The sequence below is a fragment of the Elaeis guineensis genome, chromosome 5, assembly GCF_000442705.2.
Source record: "Elaeis guineensis isolate ETL-2024a chromosome 5, EG11, whole genome shotgun sequence".
Classification (NCBI taxonomy): Eukaryota; Viridiplantae; Streptophyta; class Magnoliopsida; order Arecales; family Arecaceae; genus Elaeis; species Elaeis guineensis.
In genome coordinates, this window is record NC_025997.2 from 13283603 (window position 1) to 13298316 (window position 14714).

The 14714-nt window shown below is 35.9% G+C and overlaps 1 non-coding gene across 1 annotated transcript; it reads left to right on the plus strand.

The window, feature by feature from the left end:
- The first annotated feature begins 12722 nt into the window (after positions 1-12722).
- LOC140858315 (small nucleolar RNA R71) lies at positions 12723-12829 on the plus strand. Its single transcript, XR_012141881.1, has one exon. It is a non-coding gene; the product is annotated as a small nucleolar RNA R71 (small nucleolar RNA).
- Positions 12830-14714: the final 1885 nt, after the last annotated feature.

A 14714-nucleotide genomic window follows, 5' to 3' on the forward strand; every position in this document is an offset into this window, starting at 1 on the left:
GCGGGTATAAGTTGGCACATGAATTAAGAACTCCGTCGATTGAGAAATATGACCCTGTCACGGATATAATAGTGATCTTAGCACGAATATCTGTGAACAATATTTTGAAACATGACATGAATACATAATGAAAATGATTTATGATTCATGATTGTGAAATATACATGATTTATGCATGCATGATGAGTTTATAACTTGTTTTGTTATATGCTCTATGAAATACTTTATTTTGTATTATCTGTTATTTTCTAAATATTGCATTATCATGAAAAACTTATGTTTGATCCGATAAGGAAGTGCAAGTTCTACTTACTGGGCTAGTGTAGCTCATATTTTTTTTTGTTTTCTTTTTGTTTGAATAGAGAAATAAGGTTAGGATCGGCAAAAGGAGTCCAAGCTTGAAGATCGGCATAGCAAGCTTGAAAATTTGACAGCAGAAGTTTAATTTATATTATAATCATAGATTTGTAGTTATTTATGAATGTTGAGATTCGGATTAGTACTTGCTTTTGGATTTAGATGCTCTGAACCAATATTGGTTCGATTATTTGATGAATAATAGAATTGAATCTTTTTATTTGATGGATTTTAGATGATTATGATGGATTGGCTTCGTGTTATCGTGGGCTCCATCCCTCGATAGCATGGCCGTGTTATGTCCCGAATTTGGGGCGAAACAAGCCAATGCTAAAAAAAAGAAAAAAACGTAGTTGCATAGCCTGTCATCAAAATGATCGTCATCAATTTCACCGTCTAAGTATTATGTCCAACTGGACCATGCCAAATCCCATGGTGGATAATATGCCATGTTATCCTTGTATTTCACCAACTCTTGATTGTGTGCTATCCACCATGCATGTGCTCCAAGATTTGCCCCAGTCCACTTGGACCTCGTCCATACAATTGCCACACCTACTAGCAGTTCGATTTGGAGGGGGAGAGAGAGCAGGGTAGGGGGATGAGAACGATGCTAGGAGATGGGGGGAGAGGGGGTTAGTTATTTTGTTGCCTCGTGGATATGGGCTACAAATAAGACTGGAAATAGGCTCGAACCGGCTCGAAGTCCATCAAGTCAAGCTACAGGTGAGGCCCGAACAATATCAAATCTGATTTGAGCTTAGATATAAAGGTCATGTTATTTTAGGCTGGGCTTGAGTGTATCCTTGGCCTAGCCTAAGCTTGGCCTGATCGTGAGTCCGAATTCAAGTTCGAGCTCAAACCCGATTACTTAAATAGATAGCCGGAGCTCTCAAAGAGTCCCGATGGAATTCCAAATCAGAGCATTAGTGCCTAGGGTTATAGGTTCTCCATTTCTCAATTACTCCCACTGGGCATGGTGATGAGGTTGTGGTGGGAAGGGTGAGGACATTGAATAGTCGGTCGCCGACCGTGATTTGTCCACCATGGCCAAGTCCATGTGTGAGGAGATGATCTTCTCTACAACCTTTACTATTTGCAAGAAGCTCGCATTCAACCTCCTCTACTCCACCTGCCTCGCACCTAAGCTCTGGGACACCATTTCTCTTCAGTGTCCACTCCAACCTTACCTTCCTCGACCTCGATATCACCACCACCGCCCTCTCTGTCCTCTCCACTGTACCCCCCACCTCCTCGCCCGCCTTGTCCACAACGACCACTATGAGACCGCCGCCAGCTTTGACTCGCTTGCCGACTCCCTCCATCTCAATGCCGACACCTTCGGATGTATCCTTACCCGCTTATGATGTCTCCCTCACACTCCTCGACCGCATTTTTGTCTGGTGGCGCCGCACCGTTGCCACCGCCCTGGACCAGTCTGACGTTGTCGCCCATATTGTCTTTGATTCCCTCTGTCCGAACAAATCTTAACCCTCCAAATTTAACTGGCGTGAGAGAGATGGTGATGGAGTTTAGAATTTGGTTTGGCTTAATTGGATTTGACGCGGGCTGGGCGTCTTATGGTTCCCAATCTTCCCAATCCAGCGAGATTTGTCCGGTTGCCCCTTGAGACCAAGGGTGTGGATATGCGAGTTGGTCGGTTGGGTACTTAGGTCAGACGGGTGTATTTCCTACAAACTCATTTGAAACAAGTAGTTGCATGGAAGTTTAAAAAAGCTTGGAGCTCTTTCCTTTGAAATTGGAGGTACCCCATATTCTGAAGACGAATCTCTTGAATGCGATATTTTAGCGCGTCTTTGTGGTCCGGCTTTGGATACCTACAGCTTTCCACTGACTCCCGGGACGTGGGGTCGTCTACAAAGGAATGATGGGTCTTCTTTCGCACCGCCAATCGTTGGATCTAATTTTACATGGCTTTCAGAGCAAAAAAATATTTTCTTTCAGTCCACAGCAGCGGTCATGAAGATAACATCATGTTTTGAAAGTCCAAAATTTAATTTAACGATCGGCGATGCGAAAGAAGATCAATCATTTTTCTTTTTGCACAAAAGATATCACCCAGAATCCCAGTATATGAGGGTCCTATGGGCTTGGTCACCATTACCAAAAAAAAAAAAATTAAAAAAAATAAAAAAATAAAAATAAATAATAATAATAATAAAATAAAAAACAATCAGGGTCTTCGGATTCTGCAGTGGAAACTAGATCTGATTGTCATCCTATTTCACTGGTCTCCGAGCGTTCAAAATTATGAGTAGCCCGTCTTTTGTAACTTGTTGACAGACCAAAAGATCAAGACTGTGGGATCGCCTAAGGCTCGAAGTTGGATATGGAATCTAGCATTACTCGTTACTTGAACAGTTGAAAAGTGACATGCAAAATTACAAGGAGTAATGTGGATCAATAGTTGGTTTAGATAAGGGGCTCTGAAAATTGGATTTTGCCACTTAACATTCCTATCTGGGGGTAAACTTTGGCTCTGCATAAGCTATCGAGCAACACATTGGTTAAGTTACCAATTTGTCGAACAGGTAAAATCTTTAGACTTACGAGATAGTTAGCCCCATTGTGCAGCATGTTTTCTTCTTTTCTTTTTGGATGGCATGAAGCAATGGCTACATCATAATTTTTTCATTACATCCACCTCGACACTTGGGCCTGTATCATTGAAGGATGCGTGATTGGGTTTCAAAAGTTATATAAATAATTTCTCAATGTGATGCCTTTGATATTTTTTCTGAACAAGATCACCACGTGAATCATGGTGAAGAGCCGTCTCTTCTTCTTCTTCTTCTGAATCGGAGTTCGTTGCACGTGCGTGGGATTTTATATTTCATTGTAATGCAAGGAATGGGAGACTCGAGGCAGCGGTGGTCTCCCATGCAGGATTCTCGCTCCCTTGCACATGTAGATTATATTATAATTTATAATTAATGGCCTTTTACGGTGAGAGACAAAGAGAGAAGAAAGTTTTGAAATGCAAAGCAGAGTCCCGCTTGTTAGCAAGGGTGGTAATCGGATTGAATCAAATTAGATCATAAATAGATCGAAGTAAAAAATTATTAATTTAAATTTGATTTATTTATTAAATAAATCAAAAATTCAAATATAAATCCGATCTGTTTATTAAACATATAATTCAATCTGATCCATTTAACCTATTTATTAAATAGATCAAATTAAGTTAAACGGATTAAACAGATTAAACAAATTGGATTAAATAGATCAAAAACAGATTAAACAGGTTTTAAACAGATTAAACAGATCTTAAATGGGTTAAATAGGTTAAACAGATCGGATTAAATGGATCAAAAATAGATTAAACAGGTTAAATGGGTTATCTGACTCAATCCGATCTGAATATTAAATGGATTAAATGGGTTAAACAGATCAGATATCTAAAATCCAAATTCGACTCACTTATTAAACGGGTTGACCTGTTTATGACCTAAATCCGTTTAGCCTAAATCCAAACTTATTTATGGTGGGTTGAACATAAATCAGATTGATGGATCGGATCATATTTTGCCAGCTTTACTTGCTAAACTTTTTATAAAGACTTCCATAATGGTACAATGGAGAGAACCACAAAACATATACGTTTGAATAACAAAAAGAAATCTACATTGGATGGAGAATTAACATGAAAGTTTTTATAGGCCTCCAAGCACATACATAAATATACATATGTGATTTTACTATAGTACTCTATTATTATTATTTTATCATAAAAAAATTTAAAACATTATACTAATATTATTTTTTTATATTTTTATATTTTTAATTATTGTTCTTCTTCTTCTTTTTTGTTGTTTCTTCTTTTTCTTTTTTGTTGTTTCTACTGACTGCCATCCGCATCTCGTCGTCCGCCTCCTCGCTACCATATGCTGCCCTCCATCCTCCTCCTTCACCCACCCTCCTTTCAACAACACCACCCGCAGCTTCTTCATGCCTTCCCCACCCCTTGGCACCACCAGCGGCTTCTTTGCCTCCCTTTGCCCATAGGTCCTCCATATCCCTCCGGCTGTGGTCCCCATCCCACCAACACTTTCAGCTCCTCTGTCCCTCCCAGCTTGTGCTGCCCTTCGCCACATACGCCCGTCTCTATCTTCTGTGCCACTTCGTGACAACCCCCATCTCCCCCCGTGTCTGCCTTCGGCTTCTGCGTCGTCCCACAATCCCACCCTTGCCGACCACAGCTTCTCTACGCCATCACAAATCACCCCTCACTCCATGCCACCGCAAACTGGCCTTCCACCCTGTGTCGCCCTCCCCCGTGCACGCCTGCCCTCACTTTCTATGCCACTCATTCTCCAACACCCCCCATCTCCACACCCCCCTTGCCCCGGGCCCCTGGCTTCTGCGCCACCCCCACAAACCCACCCCTGCTGACCCATGGCTTCTCCACATTGCCACAAACTGCCCCCCACCCTGTGCCACCACAGTTTTTGTACACCGTACTGCCTGACCGATGGCTTCTCCATATTACTGCAAATTGAGCTCTCCCCATCTCATGCCATTGCGACTTCTACACATCCCACCGCCTGACCAATGACTTCTCCATGTCGTCACAAACCGCCTCCCATCCTACACCACTGCTGCTCCTACATACTCCACCGCCTAGCCAGTGTTTTTTCCACTTCGCCCCCCTCTTCCACCACCCAAAAATAGAGAAGGCTTTTTGAAAAGGCAAAAAAAATAATTTAGTTGTGGTATGAAATAATCTTTAACTTTGAAATATTTTTCATACTAGCCATGTATATTTGTATTTTAACTAGTTAAAATTCGAGTGGCCTATCTTTAATTTGATGATCAAAAATTGATAAATAATAAAAAAATAAAAAATATTTTAGAATATCATGGCAAAATCCATGCAAGCGTGCATATTGCACCAACAGAACAATAGTATATTCGATAGAAAAGTCAATAAGTTTAATACAGTATTGGATTCTAAAGTATGTGAATTTAAATTAAAAAAATATAATATTGAGAAAAAAGTGAGATTGATCGGCGACCTATTCTAAACGACGAAACCCCATCTAAAAAGATTAAAAAAAATTACTTATCTTGCATAATTTTTTTATCTCATATAGTGGAAAAATCAAGACTCTCAAGAACATTAAGCTTTATTCCTTTTATTCTAACATTTAAAGCAATGGCTGTCACCGTTATAATGATTTTGGATAATTATATTATTATATATAATAATAAAGAAAATAATTTATTTATTATATTATTTAATATTCTAATGGGCTACCATAATGTAAATAATGATTTTATTTTTATATCAATTTGGAACAGTAACGACAACTAGCAGTATCTATTACTAAATAAGTAGCAATTGAAAAAAATAAGTACATTATATTTTCTATTATTATCTAATATATTTTAACATACTACCATTACAGTAGTAATTATTTTAATACTTAAATTTTAAATAATATATTTTAAGACAACTAGCAGCAATCATAATCTTTAGAATATTTAATACAATTTTAGCGAATACCTATTGTAATAGAAACATGTTATTATTGTAAGCTTGGCTCTCCACCCCATCTTCAGGATCTCTTTTGAGCTTTATACTTGCATCTTATATGCAAGAGTTCAATTTTGATGAAAAGGAAGAAACAATCAAAGATCATGATATATAACTTCATTTATATATAGGTATGATGACCGCACTTAAGTAGGAATGGCAATGAATCATGTACAGATTAGGTTGACCAATATCTATTCCCACCCCACAATTAAAAACCCTACACTCATACTCACCTCGTATCCATCTTGGATCAGATCGGCCCAGGTAAAATAGATGGGACATATGGCGAGTCGGATCGAATCAGATAATTATAGATCTTATAGCTATAATTAATGAGATTACTATTGCTATATAAATGGGAGAACCTTAGCTTATTCTCTTAAGATCCAATTTTTGATTCAAATAGAAAGAACCCTAGTATACATCAATAACTATAATATATTCTAATAAGACTTAATTATGTGAGAAATTCTAAATTTTTTGAAGATTTTTAATTTCATTCTAAACTTTTATTTAGTATAATTAGATCATTAAACTTTCAAATTCTTTCAATTTAGGCCCTAATTCTAATTTTTATCTACTTGCCATGATTGAGTTGTCATGTTATATCATGTGACCAGCTTATGTGGCATCTTTTTGCTGATCTGAAAAAAAAGATTCCAAAAGTCCTCTCATCTTTTCTCCTATCTTCTTCCATTTAGGATTTCTATCAATAGGAAGACTAAAAAAATCCTCTTTCTCTGGATCTCTATCATCTCTCCTTTCATCTTTTTGGAATAAAATAAAGAAATTTTATTTTTGAATTGATAGACATCAAAGTTAATACAACTCTATCTCCTCCAAGCTCCATCACCCCAACCTCACCATTCCACTCATCTCTTATCACCAATGAGAGACACTTTTCTTCACTCACCCAAGATCTCTTTTTCTTTTTGGTCAGCAAAGCCTCCCTTCTTATAGGTGTCTCCTTTAGGCCATCTCCCTATGGCCAAAATGAGAAGGTCATCTCTTCCCTCATTGAAAGTCTAGTGCTTTGGGCTTGCGGGCTCTACATCTTCAATGCCTTCTTAAGATCGATCTTGCAGGTTTCCAATCTAGTCCATTCATCTCTTCAAGTCTTGAATCCTTTCTTTTATTTGTTTTTTTTGTTTAATTTAGTTTTTGGCTATTTCTGTTAGCCTCTTCCCCATATGCTATCCCATTGTTTATGTTGTTGTGTTTGTTTGGTGGAGGGAATGGTGGTGATCGTTTAGGATTTTTCAAGGGGATTGAGAGCTTGCAAGGGAGATCAAGTTTATGGACTCTTTTTTTTTTTTTTCTATTGATCATTCTCTTACAATTTGTTTACTATGAAACTTTGATCATTTCAGTGGATGCTTTTACATCTTCTTTTGCCATATAAGTAATTTATTGCCATATAAGCAAGCTCTGTGATAACTTCGTTATAGTAGGACAACTGAAATTAGAGTCATGATCTAAATTGAAACAATCTAAAAATTTGATGACATGATTGTACTAAATAAAAATTTAGGAATAAATTGAAACCCCCAAAAAGTTCAGAGTTTTTCGTATAATTAAGTCTGTCAATAAAAATGTGCATACATAAGTTATATTAATTGATGGTTTAGAAACAGAAAAAAATGATAGACTATTGTGATTTTCGTAGAATATATATATATATATATATATATATATATATATATATATATATATATATATTATATGTATGTATGTATGTATGTATTAAGTTTCAATAATAATAAATTTTTAAATGAAGAAGGAAGAACAACTAAGAAGAATGAAGATGTGATGGCTATCATCTATTGAGTGAATCGGATAAGGGTGGATTAAGGTTATACTATATCAGATCGAATTTAGGATAGAGCATACCATTATCTATATCCAACTAGAATCTATTTTAGATAGTACATCTAAAACCCATACTAGTCCCTGAATTTAAATTGGTCGAATAAAACTCATCCCATTTTAGATCTGATCAGACTCAATGTGTCACACCCCAAATCAAGGACATAATATGGCCATGCTATCATGGGGTACTGATCGCTGTCGTAGGCGATCAAAAATAAAAACTAACTCAAACTATATAGATAGGGTAAGTAGAGATCGTTTTCATGGAGATCTAGGATGATTATCTTTTTCTTTTAAGAAGAAATAAAAAGAGAATTGATTGTAGAAGGATTAACAAGAAATAGAATAGCAAAAAAAAATCAAAAGTGTAAATTAAATTATGAAAAAAAATAATTCAGAGAAATAATCCAGAAATTCTGAATCCACCATGCAAAGAGATTTATTTTCTTCTTTTTTTTTATATTACAATATTTAATTCTTGTAATTATGGTATTAGTATAGTTTATCTCTAAGGGATACGAACTGTATCAGTAGATCACAACTCGTCCTATTGGGGTATAAACTATCTAAATTCAATTACAAGATCTAAGATTCAATCTAACATACCACGATCTATCTCTTCAAAGCACGTGCCGTATCCAGGGATCACGACACGTCAATAGAGGGTATAGGCCGTGTAGGCTGGATCAATACCTCAAAATAAAATAAAAAGATATGAAATAAAAGTATAATTTTATTGCATAAAAATTAAATACAAAAAGAAAAAAAATAAAAATCCGTTTACATGCTTCATCATATAACTGGATTGAAGGGATTTAGCCACGCATCAAGCTCTCTAGCTCCATAATCTCCTAATATTTGATCCCTCAAGCTCTTTGAATTTTTCTTCTATTTTTTTCTTGCTTTTTCTCTGATTTTTTTCTTCTCTAAAGCTTATTCCCAGACCCCCTATTTATAGATAATTTTTTCATATTTTTCTGATCACAAAAGGAGTCCTAAAATCCATAGAAAACGTATTAATCTTCTAGAAATTTTTCTGGCCGTCGGATTAAGCTTGGATCGCCCAGATTAGCTAAAAAATCAGAGTTATAATCTTTATCAGGATCGGATCAAATGTCAGCCGTCCGATCTGGGTTCTGATAAAGTTCTGACCGTCGGATCGCGTAAAAGAGTTCTTAACATAGTCGGGAGCGATAACAGTCGTTGGATCACGTGATGGATTACTTCTGGGCCGTCGGATCGTGCAAAAGAGTCCTATTCAAAGTCGGCAACGAGTCTGAACCGTCGGATCTAGATCGGATTAAATCTCAGCCATTGGATCGCATCCAGGATCTTTCTATCGCTGTGAGCCGCGCCTGTGGACCGCGTAACTATTCCTATGGACTGCATCCTGGCTCTGTGGACCGACCGACCGATCCACCATGCACCGGAGGTAATATTTTTTATTTTTTTAGATTATTTTAGCTCCATTTTAGCTCCGATTTTTACCTAAAAAAATTAAAAAAATATGCATTAAATTTTTAAATTTTTTTTTCATTTTGATGCTTAAATTACCCAATTAAATTAACATCTATTTTTTTATAAATATATCTAATTTCATATTTTTTCAAAATCATTTATTTTTTAAAAAAATTTAATAAATTCATGAAATTAGAGTTTTTAAGAAGATGTTAGCACCAAAAATACCTTCAATAAATGTAAAAATATACCACTTATCAGACTCTCTAACTTGAACTTTGCTCGTCCTCGAGTAAGAAAGAATTTAGATTTAAGTACCATTTAACTTAAAGTCTCAAATTTCACCAAACAATTTTAAAAAGGCCACTGATGTTCAGTAGAGTGTAAATGAGGTATGTCATTGGGGTATTAATACTAGTCAATATAAGAGTTAAACTAAGACACTAAACTTTTTCTGAACTTTTCTAAATTATCGCTACCTTTATCTCCAAATTATTAACCATCATATGGACAAGTATATTGTTACTTCTGTTCTTCATTTATTGATTGATTTTTTTTTCTTTTTTTCTTTTTAACATTGTACTGCTATTGAGTGTCTTAACCCTTTAAGCTTTCTGTTTGACCCACATAGCGAGTTTTCAGCCAATGACTCCCAAACCAGATGGCTTTAGGATACTAGGTATAAAATATCCCTTGAACCTACTTGCTCAAATCAAACAGGCTACGAGTTAAAACTAGCTTTACAACAAAGCTTCTTTGCCCTTCATATCTTTTGACGTGAAACTCAATGCTTGCTTAGGCAAAGAGGCCCGGTTACTCAGCATGAAGTACTTGAAAACTTTTTTTTTTAATATATAAAGAAACGTATAGTTATCCTTCACAAGTCCATAAGAAGTAAACTCTTCTTTGATGCTGATAGAAAAATTTAGAAATGCTCAAAGAAAACTATTTAAGTTCTAAACTTAACTCTTTATTGAGTTTTCTTAATACTTGATTCCTCGATATCTCACAACTCTCTAGTCTGTACATCAATTTTCTTTTAAAATATGCTTGGTTTAACTCAATTCTTAAATGTAATCTGGTGCTTAAATGCTAAATACTAACTTACTTGAGGACTTTTGAAAATATATATATATATATTTAAAATATTTTAAAAATATTTTTTCTCTCAACTTAATCGACATTGTCCTCAATGGAGTAGGAAAAATGAAAGGTGCACAAAAAGAGAAAGAAAAAGGAGGGATGTCACCAGATCCAGAAACTTTTTTCAAAATTGGTGCTTTCCCTATTTTAGCCAATATTGCCTTTAAATCCATACAAAGCAAGCCTTGATTAACCTGAACATAATACAAAAGAAAGTAAAAGCAAAAATTAAAAATTGGGTTGCCTCTCAGAAAGTGCTAAGTTTTAAGTCTTCAGCCAGACCATACTAATTCTGTCTCACTTATCCCATATCAAATATTGGATGGACAAATTCAAGTGGATAGGGTGGGTGAGGTGAATCAAGTAGGGCATTAACCTCCTGGACTTGAATCTCTTCAATTGGTTCATTCAGAAAATTCATCTTTACAAGTGATTCGTTAGGTGGTTGCCATTGTGGATGAACTCTCTGATCACTAAATGAAGAAATTTTATAAGCTATTTCAAATTTTTGATCTGGCCAGAGATTATAGTAAAAATCTTCTTCTCCTGGGTCAATGGTCTCATAGATCTCATCCTGGATCAAGTTTACATCAACGAATTTATCCTTTTTATTTTCAAGATTAAAAATATTAAGTTCAATGGACATATTTCCAAATGAGAGTTTCATGAGTCCATTGCGATAATTGATTAGGGCGTTGGTGGTCGCTAAGAATGGTCTTCATAAGATTACTGGAATGTGACCTTTTGGATTAATCACTGGTTCAGTCTCGAGAATCATAAAATCCACAGGATAAATAAAATTACTTACCTTGATTAACACATCTTCTACAACTCCCTTGAGGACCCTCACTGATCGATCTGCCAATTGCAATGTAATTTCTGTAGGCTTTAATTCTCCTATCCCCAATTTTTCATAGACCGAATACGGTAGGATATTCACACTAGCCCCCAAGTCTAATAAGGCCCGATCAACGAGGGTTTTTTCAATAACACAAGAGATTGTAGAAGATCTTGGATCTTTATACTTGACAGGCATGTGGCTTGATAGATATGAGCTTACATTAGCCGCCAAGAAGGCTTTCTTGGGAATGTTGGTGGTCTTCTTCTTTGTGCATAGGTCTTTAAGAAATTTGGCATATGTGAGAACTTGTTGGATCATATCTAATAGAGGGATATTCACTTTAACTTATTTAAACATCTCTAAGATTTGATCCATATGAGCTGAGTATTTGTTGGTCTTAAGTCTATTTGGAAAAGGAGCTACAGAATTGGTGGGTGATGTCTCGAATTGCTTAATCTCTGATGTGGATTCTTCCAGTGGCTTGGGTAGTTTGTTAATCTCTATTGACTCCTTAGACTTATCTGGATCCTCCAACTCAGTCTGATCAATTACTTGCTCATGAGGTGGTTTAGACAATGGTTCATTTTGATCTTCAGGTGTACTGACATGGTTGTCTACTTATTTTTCAGACCTTAAAGTATGAATTACATTTAATTGATTGATCTGGGCTCCTTGTTGTGGTCCTTGATTGTTCTGGGTCCTAGGATTAGCCTCGGATTGACTCGGTAGTTTACCTTTTTCTCTTTCACTTATAGTCATGGCTAATTGACCTAATTGTATCTCTAAACGAGTAATGACCTGGGTGTTGGAACTTAGAAGCTGGCCTGTGGTCTGCATGAAGTTGTTTAGTGTAGTGTTGGTGCTAGCAGATGATTTTGCTAGGATTTTCAGACTCTTTTCTAGTGAGTTAAGCTTTTGATCATAGCTGAAACCTGATGGGTATTTGATGATTGAGTGGGTCTGGGGTTGGGTTGAGTGAAAGCAGGTCTAATTGAGTTTGACCCTTGTGATCAAAAAAAATTGAGATGGTTCCTCCATCCTGGATTGTATATTGGTGTGTAGGGGTCATTTGTGGGTCTTTGATAGGCTGCGTTCACCTGTGCTACTTCGTTCTCGGCTGGACCCATCAAGAAAGGACATCCTTCCATCGTGTGGTCTATGGCATTACACCCATTGCAAATTGTTGTTGCAACTTGGTTCACTTGGGTATGTTCCTTGATTTATAGAGCCTCTATCCTACGGATCAAAGATGCGAATTTAGCCTCTTCAGCTAGGAAAGGTTGAACTTGATATACACCTCCTCTGGAAGGTGTGTGTCTGTCGGATTCTCTAGTAATCTCCCATTGTAGGCTCTTTTCTGCTAGATCCTCTAGAAATTGCCAGGCTTCTATGGGTTCTTTATTCATGAATTGACCCTGACACATTGATTCTAACATGGTTCTTGAGTTTGGATCTAGTCCTTCATAAATGATTTGACACAGCCTCCAAGTTTCTATTCCATGATGTGGGCATTGACTCAAAAGATTCTTAAAACAATCGAAGTACTTCCAAAAACACTCACCTGGTAATTGATAAAATTGATTAATTTCATTCCTAAATTTGGCAGTCTTATGGTGTGGAAATTTTTTTTTAGGAACACTCTAACAAAACCCTCCCATGATGCGATGGATTGATTAGGAAGACTGTATAACCACTTTTTGGCACTATCTTTGAGGGTAAAATTGATCAACCTAAGTTTTACAGTATCCTCAGTGAGTTGTTGAAGTCGCATCGTGGCACATACTTCCTCAAATTCTCTCATAAAAATATATGCATCCTCGATTTCGATGAATTTGGAAAGCATGTTTATGATCTGAGGTTTAATTTCAAAATTGGCATCAGTTTGTGACAGTCGAATACATGAGGGTTGGGCTGTCCTAACTGGATAGCAAAGATCTTTCAAGATCCTAGGTTCATGTTCGGATTCACCCATAGTGGGCTTAAGATCTACTGGACTCGATGTAAAGTTTGAATCTATTCTCACTAATCGACCAGATAACCTTGTCCACGAAGAAATTTGAGAATTTTCAGTTATTTTTGTAATTTTTTTTATTTTATTATTTTTTTATATATATTTTTTAAAAAAAAATAGATGAGAAAAGAATTCTAAAGATGGGGGCCTAAGAAGTCCTAAATCTAGAGATGATAGAGGAGTATTTTAATTAGGGTTAATATTTATAGGTTAGTAGTCACGTTACTCAATCAATCCTAGCTAAGGGTAACCCTAGATCTAGATAGCTCCTAATTTGTTAAGGTTGCCTTTGAGCATTCCAGATAAAAGACTAGCCACTTAACTGGTCAGGTAAGTGTAAGGTCGGTGGGGGTTCCCCCGTTGCTTTCCTTAGACACCAACTGAGTTGGCCAGGTAAGCGAACGGAACTAATTAAATAACCACTTTCCTTTAGGACGTAGTCCTTGAACCACTTTTCTAGACACCAGTCAAATTGACTAACCCTAACCCAATCTTACTCTTAGGATCCCTTGTCCTATTGAGCTCGAAAGTCTTTAGGGGCCAACATCTAATTGATTTTAAATTAAAATTTAGGTCAATGCAATATGCAGGATGGTGGTTTGTGGGCCAAGGAAGGGTGATGAAATTCCCACCTTATCTTGTTTAGGGTTTGTGCCCTTAAGATATTTTATGAATTTCTGTAATGCAAGAAGAAAAGATGACCAGATTTGATAGTTAGTTAAGAGTAAATTGATTTATTTTATTTTTTAGATTTTGTAATTAAGTATCTAATTTTCTTGAGTAGATTATGTGGTGTCAATGTAAATTTTTTTTTTTAAATAATCGTGTCTAGATCCCCGGCAATGGCGTCAAAATTTGATCACTGTCGTAGGCGGTCAAGAATAAAAACCAACTCAAACTATATAGATAGGGTGAGTAGGGATCGTTTCCACGGAGATCTAGGGCGATTATCTTTTTCTTTTAAGAAGAAATAAAAAGAGAATTGATTGTAGAAGGATTAACAAGAAATAGAATAGAAAAAAAAAATAAAAGTATAAATTAAATTATAAAAGAAAATAATTCAGAAAAATAATCCAGAAATTCTGAATCCACCATGCAAAGAGATTTATTTTCTTCTTTTTTTTTATATTATAATATTTAATTCTTGTAATTATGGTATTAGTATAGTTTATCTCTAAGGGATACGAACTGTATCAGTAAATCACAACTCGTCCTATTGGGGTATAAACTATCTAAATTCAATTACAAGATCTAAGATTCAATTTAACATACCATGATCTATCTCTTCAAAGCACGTGCCGTATCCAGAGATCACAGCACGTCAATAGAGGGTATAGGCCGTGTAGGCTGGATCAATACCTCAAAAAAAAATAAAAAGATATGAAATAAAAATATAATTTTATTACATAAAAATTAAATACAAAAAATAAAAAATAAAAATCCATTTATAGGCTTCATCATATTCTTGGATTGAA